Below are 10,000 nucleotides of genomic sequence, written 5' to 3' on the forward strand. Positions count from 1 at the left end.
GGAGTGTGTATGATAGAGGAGGGAGTGATGGAGGGAGTGATGGATGGAGTGTGTGTGTATGATAGAGGAGGGAGTGATGGATGGAGTGTGTGTGTATGATAGAGGAGGGAGTGATGGATGGAGTGTGTGTGTATGATAGAGGAGGGAGTGATGGAGGAGTGATGGATGGAGTGTGTGTGTATGATAGAGGAGGGAGTGATGGATGGAGTGATGGAGGGAGTGTGTGTGTATGATAGAGGAGGGAGTGATGGAGGGAGTGTGTGTGTATGATAGAGGAGGGAGTGATGGAAGGAGTGATGGATGGAGTGTGTGTGTATGATAGAGGAGGGAGTGATGGAGGGAGTGTGTGTGTATGATAGAGGAGGGAGTGATGGAGGGAGTGATGGATGGAGTGTGTGTGTATGATAGAGGAGGGAGTGATGGATGGAGTGTGTGTGTATGATAGAGGAGGGAGTGATGGAAGGAGTGATGGATGGAGTGTGTGTGTATGATAGAGGAGGGAGTGATGGATGGAGTGATGGAGGGAGTGTGTGTGTATAATAGAGGAGGGAGTGATGGAGGGAGTGAAGGATGGAGTGTGTGTGTATGATAGAGGAGGGAGTGATGGTATGAGTGTGTGTGTATGATAGAGGAGGGAGTGATGGAGGGAGTGATGGATGGAGTGTGTGTGTATGATAGAGGAGGGAGTGATGGATGGAGTGTGTGTGTATGATAGAGGAGGGAGTGATGGAGAGAGTGTGTGTGTGTGTATGATAGAGGAGGGAGTGATGGAGGGAGTGATGGATGGAGTGTGTGTGTATGATAGAGAGGGAGTGATGGATGGAGTGTGTGTTGATAGAGGAGGGAGTGATGGATGGAGTGTGTGTGTATGATAGAGGAGGGAGTGATGGATGGAGTGTGTGTATGATAGAGGAGGGAGTGATGGACGGAGTGATGGATGGAGTGTGTGTGTATGATAGAGAAGGGAGTGATGGATGGAGTGTGTGTGTATGATAGAGGAGGGAGTGATGGAGGGAGTGTGTGTGTATGATAGAGGAGGGAGTGATGGATGGAGTGTGTGTATGATAGAGGAGGGAGTGATGGAGGGAGTGATGGATGGAGTGTGTGTGTATGATAGAGAAGGGAGTGATGGATGGAGTGTGTGTGTATGATAGAGGAGGGAGTGATGGAGGGAGTGATGGATGGAGTGTGTGTGTATGATAGAGGAGGGAGTGATGGATGGAGTGTGTGTGTGTATGATAGAGGAGGGAGTGATGGATGGAGTGTGTGTGTATGATAGAGGAGGGAGTGATGGATGGAGTGTGTGTGTGTGTATGATAGAGGAGGGAGTGATGGATGGAGTGTGTGTGTATGATAGAGGAGGGAGTGATGAGGGAGTGTGTGTGTGTATGATAGAGGAGGGAGTGATGGAGGGAGTGATGGATGGAGTGTGTGTGTATGATAGAGAAGGGAGTGATGGATGGAGTGTGTGTGTATGATAGAGGAGGGAGTGATGGATGGAGTATGTGTGTGATAGAGGAGGGAGTGATGGAGGGAGTGATGGATGGAGTGTGTGTGTGTATGATAGAGGAGGGAGTGATGGATGGAGTGATGGAGGGAGTGTGTGTGTATAATAGAGGAGGGAGTGATGGAGGGAGTGTGTGTGTATGATAGAGGAGGGAGTGATGGGGGGAGTGATGGATGGAGTGTGTGTGTATGATAGAGGAGGGAGTGATGGATGGAGTGTGTGTGTATGATAGAGAAGGGAGTGATGGATGGAGTGTGTGTGTATGATAGAGGAGGGAGTGATGGATGGAGTGATGGATGGAGTGTGTGTGCATGATAGAGGAGGGAGTGATGGCGGGAGTGATGGCGGGAGTGTGTGTGTGTATGATAGAGGAGGGAGTGATGGATGGAGTGTGTGTGTATGATAGAGGAGGGAGTGATTGAGGGAGTGATGGATGGAGTGTGTGTATGATAGAGGAGGGAGTGATGGAGGGAGTGATGGATGGAGTGTGTGTGTATGATAGAGGAGGGAGTGATGGATGGAGTGTGTGTGTATGATAGAGGAGGGAGTGATGGAGGGAGTGATGGATGGAGTGTGTGTGTATGATAGAGGAGGGAGTGATGGATGGAGTGTGTGTGTGTATGATAGAGGAGGGAGTGATGGATGGAGTGTGTGTGTATGATAGAGGAGGGAGTGATGGATGGAGTGTGTGTGTATGATAGAGGAGGGAGTGATGGATAGAGTGTGTGTGTATGATAGAGGAGGGAGTGATGGAGGGAGTGTGTGTGTATGATAGAGGAGGGAGTGATGGAGGGAGTGATGGATGGAGTGTGTGTGTATGATAGAGGAGGGAGTGATGGATGGAGTGTGTGTGTATGATAGAGGAGGGAGTGAGGAGGGAGTGATGGATGGAGTGTGTGTGTATGATAGAGGAGGGAGTGATGGAGGAGTGATGGATGGAGTGTGTGTGTATGATAGAGGAGGGAGTGATGGAGGGAGTGATGGATGGAGTGTGTGTGTATGATAGAGGAGGGAGTGATGGAGGGAGTGATGGATGGAGTGTGTGTGTATGATAGAGGAGGGAGTGATGGATGGAGTGTGTGTGTATGATAGAGGAGGGAGTGATGGAGGGAGTGATGGATGGAGTGTGTGTGTATGATAGAGGAGGGAGTGATGGAGGGAGTGATGGATGGAGTGTGTGTGTATGATAGAGGAGGGAGTGATGGAGGGAGTGATGGATGGAGTGTGTGTGTATGATAGAGGAGGGAGTGATGGAGGGAGGGATGGATGGAGTGTGTGTGTATGATAGAGGAGGGAGTGATGGAGGGAGTGATGGATGGAGTGTGTGTGTATGATAGAGGAGGGAGTGATGGAGGGAGTGATGGATGGAGTGTGTGTGTATGATAGAGGAGGGAGTGATGGAGGGAGTGATGGATGGAGTGTGTGTGTATGATAGAGGAGGGAGTGATGGATGGAGTGATGGAGGAGTGTGTGTGTATATAGAGGAGGGAGTGATGGAGGGAGTGATGGAGGGAGTGTGTGTGTATGATAGAGGAGGGAGTGATGGATGGAGTGTGTATGATAGAGGAGGGAGTGTGTGTGTATGATAGAGGAGGGAGTGATGGATGGAGTGTGTATGATAGAGGAGGGAGTGATGGAGGGAGTGATGGATGGAGTGTGTGTGTATGATAGAGGAGGGAGTGATGGATGGAGTGTGTGTGTATGATAGAGGAGGGAGTGATGGATGGAGTGTGTGTGTATGATAGAGGAGGGAGTGATGGATGGAGTGTGTATGATAGAGGAGGGAGTGATGGAGGGAGTGATGGATGGAGTGTGTGTGTATGATAGAGGAGGGAGTGATGGATGGAGTGTGTGTGTATGATAGAGGAGGGAGTGATGGATGGAGTGTGTGTGTATGATAGAGGAGGGAGTGATGGAGGAAGTGATGGATGGAGTGTGTGTGTATGATAGAGGAGGGAGTGATGGATGGAGTGATGGAGGGAGTGTGTGTGTATGATAGAGGAGGGAGTGATGGAGGGAGTGTGTGTGTATGATAGAGGAGGGAGTGATGGAAGGAGTGATGGATGGAGTGTGTGTGTATGATAGAGGAGGGAGTGATGGAGGGAGTGTGTGTGTATGATAGAGGAGGGAGTGATGGAGGGAGTGATGGATGGAGTGTGTGTGTATGATAGAGGAGGGAGTGATGGATGGAGTGTGTGTGTATGATAGAGGAGGGAGTGATGGAAGGAGTGATGGATGGAGTGTGTGTGTATGATAGAGGAGGGAGTGATGGATGGAGTGATGGAGGGAGTGTGTGTGTATAATAGAGGAGGGAGTGATGGAGGGAGTGAAGGATGGAGTGTGTGTGTATGATAGAGGAGGGAGTGATGGTATGAGTGTGTGTGTATGATAGAGGAGGGAGTGATGGAGGGAGTGATGGATGGAGTGTGTGTGTATGATAGAGGAGGGAGTGATGGATGGAGTGTGTGTGTATGATAGAGGAGGGAGTGATGGAGAGAGTGTGTGTGTGTATGATAGAGGAGGGAGTGATGGAGGGAGTGATGGATGGAGTGTGTGTGTATGATAGAGAAGGGAGTGATGGATGGAGTGTGTGTGTATGATAGAGGAGGGAGTGATGGATGGAGTGTGTGTGTATGATAGAGGAGGGAGTGATGGATGGAGTGTGTGTATGATAGAGGAGGGAGTGATGGAGGGAGTGATGGATGGAGTGTGTGTGTATGATAGAGGAGGGAGTGATGGATGGAGTGTGTGTGTATGATAGAGGAGGGAGTGATGGATGGAGTGTGTGTGTATGATAGAGGAGGGAGTGATGGATGGAGTGATGGATGGAGTGTGTGTGCATGATAGAGGAGGGAGTGATGGCGGGAGTGATGGCGGGAGTGTGTGTGTGTATGATAGAGGAGGGAGTGATGGATGGAGTGTGTGTGTATGATAGAGGAGGGAGTGATTGAGGGAGTGATGGATGGAGTGTGTGTATGATAGAGGAGGGAGTGATGAAGGGAGTGATGGATGGAGTGTGTGTGTATGATAGAGTAGGGAGTGATGGATGGAGTGATGGATGGAGTGTGTGTGTATGATAGAGGAGGGAGTGATGGATGGAGTGTGTGTGTGTATGATAGAGGAGGGAGTGATGGAAGGAGTGATGGATGGAGTGTGTGTGTATGATAGAGGAGGGAGTGATGGATGGAGTGTGTGTGTATGATAGAGGAGGGAGTGATGGATGGAGTGTGTGTGTATGATAGAGGAGGGAGTGATGGATGGAGTGTGTGTGTATGATAGAGGAGGGAGTGATGGAGGGAGTGATGGATGGAGTGTGTGTGTATGATAGAGGAGGGAGTGATGGATGGAGTGTGTGTGTATGACAGAGGAGAGAGTGATGGAGGGAGTGTGTGTATGATAGAGGAGGGAGTGATGGATGGAGTGTGTGTGTATGATAGAGGAGGGAGTGATGGAGGGAGTGATGGAGGGAGTGTGTGTATGATAGAGGAGGGAGTGATGGATGGAGTGTGTGTGTATGATAGAGGAGGGAGTGATGGAGGGAGTGATGGAGGGAGTGTGTGTATGATAGAGGAGGGAGTGATGGATGGAGTGATGGATGGAGTGTGTGTGTATGATAGAGGAGGGAGTGATGGCGGGAGTGTGTGTGTGTATGATAGAGGAGGGAGTGATGGATGGAGTGTGTGTGTATGATAGAGGAGGGAGTGATTGAGGGAGTGATGGATGGAGTGTGTGTATGATAGAGGAGGGAGTGATGGAGGGAGTGATGGATGGAGTGATGGCGGGAGTGTGTGTGTGTATGATAGAGGAGGGAGTGATGAAGGGAGTGATGTATGGAGTGATGGATGGAGTGATGGAGGGAGTGTGTGTGTATGATAGAGGAGGGAGTGATGGAGGGAGTGTGTGTGTATGATAGAGGAGGGAGTGATGGAGGGAGTGTGTGTGTATAATAGAGGAGGGAGTGATGGATGGAGTGTGTGTGTATGATAGAGGAGGGAGTGATGGAGGGAGTGTGTGTGTGTATGATAGAGGAGGGAGTGATGGAGGGAGTGATGGATGGAGTGTGTGTGTATGATAGAGGAGGGAGTGATGGATGGAGTGTGTGTGTATGATAGAGGAGGGAGTGATGAATGGAGTGTGTGTATGATAGAGAAGGGACTGATGGAGGGAGTGATGGATGAAGTGTGTGTCTATGATAGAGGAGGGAGTGATGGATGGAGTGTGTGTGTATGATAGAGGAGGGAGTGATGGAGGGAGTGATGAATGGAGTGTGTGTGTATATGATAGAGGAGGGAGTGATGGATGGAGTGTGTGTGTATGATAGAGGAGGGAGTGATGGATGGAGTGTGTGTATGATAGAGGAGGGAGTGATGGAGGGAGTGACGGAGGGAGTGATGGATGGAGTGTGTGTGTATGATAGAGGAGGGAGTGATGGATGGAGTGATGGAGGGAGTGTGTGTGTATAATAGAGGAGGGAGTGATGGAGGGAGTGTGTGTGTATGATAGAGGAGGGAGTGATTGATGGAGTGTGTGTATGATAGAGGAGGGAGTGATGGAGGGAGTGATGGATGGAGTGTGTGTGTATGATAGAGGAGGGAGTGATGGATGGAGTGTGTGTATGATAGAGGAGGGAGTGATGGAGGGAGTGTGTGTGTGTATGATAGAGGAGGGAGTGATGGAGGGAGTGATGGATGAAGTGTGTGTGTATGATAGAGGAGGGAGTGATGGATGTAGTGATGGAGGGAGTGTGTGTGTATAATAGAGGAGGGAGTGATGGAGGGAGTGAAGGATGGAGTGTGTGTGTATGATAGAGGAGGGAGTGATGGATGGAGTGATGGATGGAGTGTGTGTGTATGATAGAGGAGGGAGTGATGGAGGGAGTGATGGAGGGTGTGTGTGTGTATAATAGAGGAGGGAGTGATGGAGGGAGTGATGGATGGAGTGTGTGTGTATGATAGAGGAGGGAGTGATGGATGGAGTGATGGAGGGAGTGTGTGTGTATAATAGAGGAGGGAGTGATGGAGGGAGTGAAGGATGGACTGTGTGTGTATGATAGAGGAGGGAGTGATGGTATGAGTGTGTGTGTATGATAGAGGAGGGAGTGATGGAGGGAGTGATGGATGGAGTGTGTGTGTATGATAGAGGAGGGAGTGATGGATGGAGTGTGTGTGTGTGTATGATAGAGGAGGGAGTGATGGATGGAGTGTGTGTGTATGATAGAGGAGGGAGTGATGAAGGGAGTGTGTGTGTGTATGATAGAGGAGGGAGTGATGGAGGGAGTGATGGATGGAGTGTGTGTGTATGATAGAGAAGGGAGTGATGGATGGAGTGTGTGTGTATGATAGAGGAGGGAGTGATGGATGGAGTGTGTGTGTGATAGAGGAGGGAGTGATGGAGGGAGTGATGGATGGAGTGTGTGTGTATGATAGAGGAGGGAGTGATGGATGGAGTGATGGAGGGAGTGTGTGTGTATAATAGAGGAGGGAGTGATGGAGGGAGTGTGTGTGTATGATAGAGGAGGGAGTGATGGATGGAGTGTGTGTATGATAGAGGAGGGAGTGATGGGGGGAGTGATGGATGGAGTGTGTGTGTATGATAGAGGAGGGAGTGATGGATGGAGTGTGTGTGTATGATAGAGAAGGGAGTGATGGATGGAGTGTGTGTGTATGATAGAGGAGGGAGTGATGGATGGAGTGATGGATGGAGTGTGTGTGCATGATAGAGGAGGGAGTGATGGCGGGAGTGATGGCGGGAGTGTGTGTGTGTATGATAGAGGAGGGAGTGATGGATGGAGTGTGTGTGTATGATAGAGGAGGGAGTGATTGAGGGAGTGATGGATGGAGTGTGTGTATGATAGAGGAGGGAGTGATGGAGGGAGTGATGGATGGAGTGTGTGTGTATGATAGAGGAGGGAGTGATGGATGGAGTGTGTGTGTATGATAGAGGAGGGAGTGATGGAGGGAGTGATGGATGGAGTGTGTGTGTATGATAGAGGAGGGAGTGATGGATGGAGTGTGTGTGTGTATGATAGAGGAGGGAGTGATGGATGGAGTGTGTGTGTATGATAGAGGAGGGAGTGATGGATGGAGTGTGTGTGTATGATAGAGGAGGGAGTGATGGATAGAGTGTGTGTGTATGATAGAGGAGGGAGTGATGGAGGGAGTGTGTGTGTATGATAGAGGAGGGAGTGATGGAGGGAGTGATGGATGGAGTGTGTGTGTATGATAGAGGAGGGAGTGATGGATGGAGTGTGTGTGTATGATAGAGGAGGGAGTGATGGAGGGAGTGATGGATGGAGTGTGTGTGTATGATAGAGGAGGGAGTGATGGAGGGAGTGATGGATGGAGTGTGTGTGTATGATAGAGGAGGGAGTGATGGAGGGAGTGATGGATGGAGTGTGTGTGTATGATAGAGGAGGGAGTGATGGAGGGAGTGATGGATGGAGTGTGTGTGTATGATAGAGGAGGGAGTGATGGATGGAGTGTGTGTGTATGATAGAGGAGGGAGTGATGGAGGGAGTGATGGATGGAGTGTGTGTGTATGATAGAGGAGGGAGTGATGGAGGGAGTGATGGATGGAGTGTGTGTGTATGATAGAGGAGGGAGTGATGGAGGGAGTGATGGATGGAGTGTGTGTGTATGATAGAGGAGGGAGTGATGGAGGGAGTGATGGATGGAGTGTGTGTGTATGATAGAGGAGGGAGTGATGGAGGGAGTGATGGATGGAGTGTGTGTGTATGATAGAGGAGGGAGTGATGGAGGGAGTGATGGATGGAGTGTGTGTGTATGATAGAGGAGGGAGTGATGGAGGGAGTGATGGAGGGAGTGTGTGTGTATGATAGAGGAGGGAGTGATGGAGGGAGTGATGGATGGAGTGTGTGTGTATGATAGAGGAGGGAGTGATGGAGGGAGTGATGGATGGAGTGTGTGTGTATGATAGAGGAGGGAGTGATGGATGGAGTGTGTGTGTATGATAGAGGAGGGAGTGATGGAGGGAGTGATGGATGGAGTGTGTGTGTATGATAGAGGAGGGAGTGATGGAGGGAGTGATGGATGGAGTGTGTGTGTATGATAGAGGAGGGAGTGATGGAGGGAGTGATGGATGGAGTGTGTGTGTATGATAGAGGAGGGAGTGATGGAGGGAGTGATGGATGGAGTGTGTGTGTATGATAGAGGAGGGAGTGATGGAGGGAGTGATGGATGGAGTGTGTGTGTATGATAGAGGAGGGAGTGATGGAGGGAGTGATGGATGGAGTGTGTGTGTATGATAGAGGAGGGAGTGATGGAGGGAGTGATGGAGGGAGTGTGATGTAGAGGGAGTGATGGAGGGATGAGAGATGGATGGAGTGTGTGTGTATGATAGAGGAGGGAGTGATGGGGATGGATGGAGTGTGTGGTATGATAGAGGAGGGAGTGTGATGGAGTGAGTGAGGAGTGATGGAGGGAGTGATGGATGGAGTGTGTGTGTATGATAGAGGAGGGAGTGATGGATGGAGTGTGTGTGTATGATAGAGGAGGGAGTGATGGAGGGAGTGATGGATGGAGTGTGTGTGTATGATAGAGGAGGGAGTGATGGAGGGAGTGATGGATGGAGTGTGTGTGTATGATAGAGGAGGGAGGTAATGAAATATAAATACGTTGTTACTGTATGAAGTGAATTTTCACTGGTATCAGTTTTTTACTTCTGTTTATTTTTAGGACAAATGTTTTAAATTATTACATTTTTACACAAATATCTGTATTTTCTACTTCTCACATTTTCACACCAGACTCATTACTTTACATTAAATCTATTTGGTGATTGATATTTCTGTTTGCAGTTAATCAACATGTTTCTTGTCTTTTTATATCAACTGGGGGATCATTTCCTGTATCTCTCTCTCTCTCTCTCTCTCTCTCTCTCTCACACACACACACACACACACACACACACACACACTAGTTTATGAAGCTCACAGTGAGCAGGCAGTAAGAAGTCTGGGGATAACGTGGAGGGAACCTGTGTGTGTGTGTGTGTGTGTGTGTGTTAGTGTTTGTGTGTGTGTGTGTGTGTGTGTATATAGTGTGAGTGTATTAGTGAGGGGGTGTGTGTGTGTGTGTGTGTGTATAGTGTTTAGTGAGGGTGTGTGTGTGTATAGTGTATTATTGAGGGTGTGTGTGTGTGTGTGTATAGTGTATTAGTGAGGGTGTGTGTGTGTATAGTGTGAGTGTATTAGTGTGTGTGTGTGTGTGTATAGTGTATTAGTGAGGTTGTGTGTGTATAGTGTATTAGTGAGGGTGTGTGTGTATAGTGTGAGTGTATTAGTGTGTGTGTGTGTGTGTGTGTGTGTGTGTGTATGTGTATTAGTGAGGGTGTGTGTGTATAGTGTGAGCGTATAGTGTGAGTGTGTATGTGTGTGTGTGTGTAGTGTTTTAGTGAGGGTGTGTGTGTGTAAGTGTGTGTATCGTGTGAGTGTATTAGTGAGTGTGTGTGTGTGTGTGTGTGTGTGTGTGTGTG

At 49.1% G+C, this 10,000-nt stretch overlaps 1 protein-coding gene across 2 annotated transcripts in view; it reads right to left on the reverse strand.

Annotated features, from left to right (window-relative positions):
* Positions 1-10,000, reverse strand: part of cpsf1 (cleavage and polyadenylation specific factor 1) — a 49,092-nt gene that overhangs the window by 16,344 nt on the left and 22,748 nt on the right. The window lies entirely within an intron of this gene.

This window comes from Silurus aristotelis, assembly GCF_946808225.1.
Source record: "Silurus aristotelis genome assembly, chromosome: 21".
In the NCBI taxonomy this organism is placed as follows: domain Eukaryota; kingdom Metazoa; phylum Chordata; class Actinopteri; order Siluriformes; family Siluridae; genus Silurus; species Silurus aristotelis.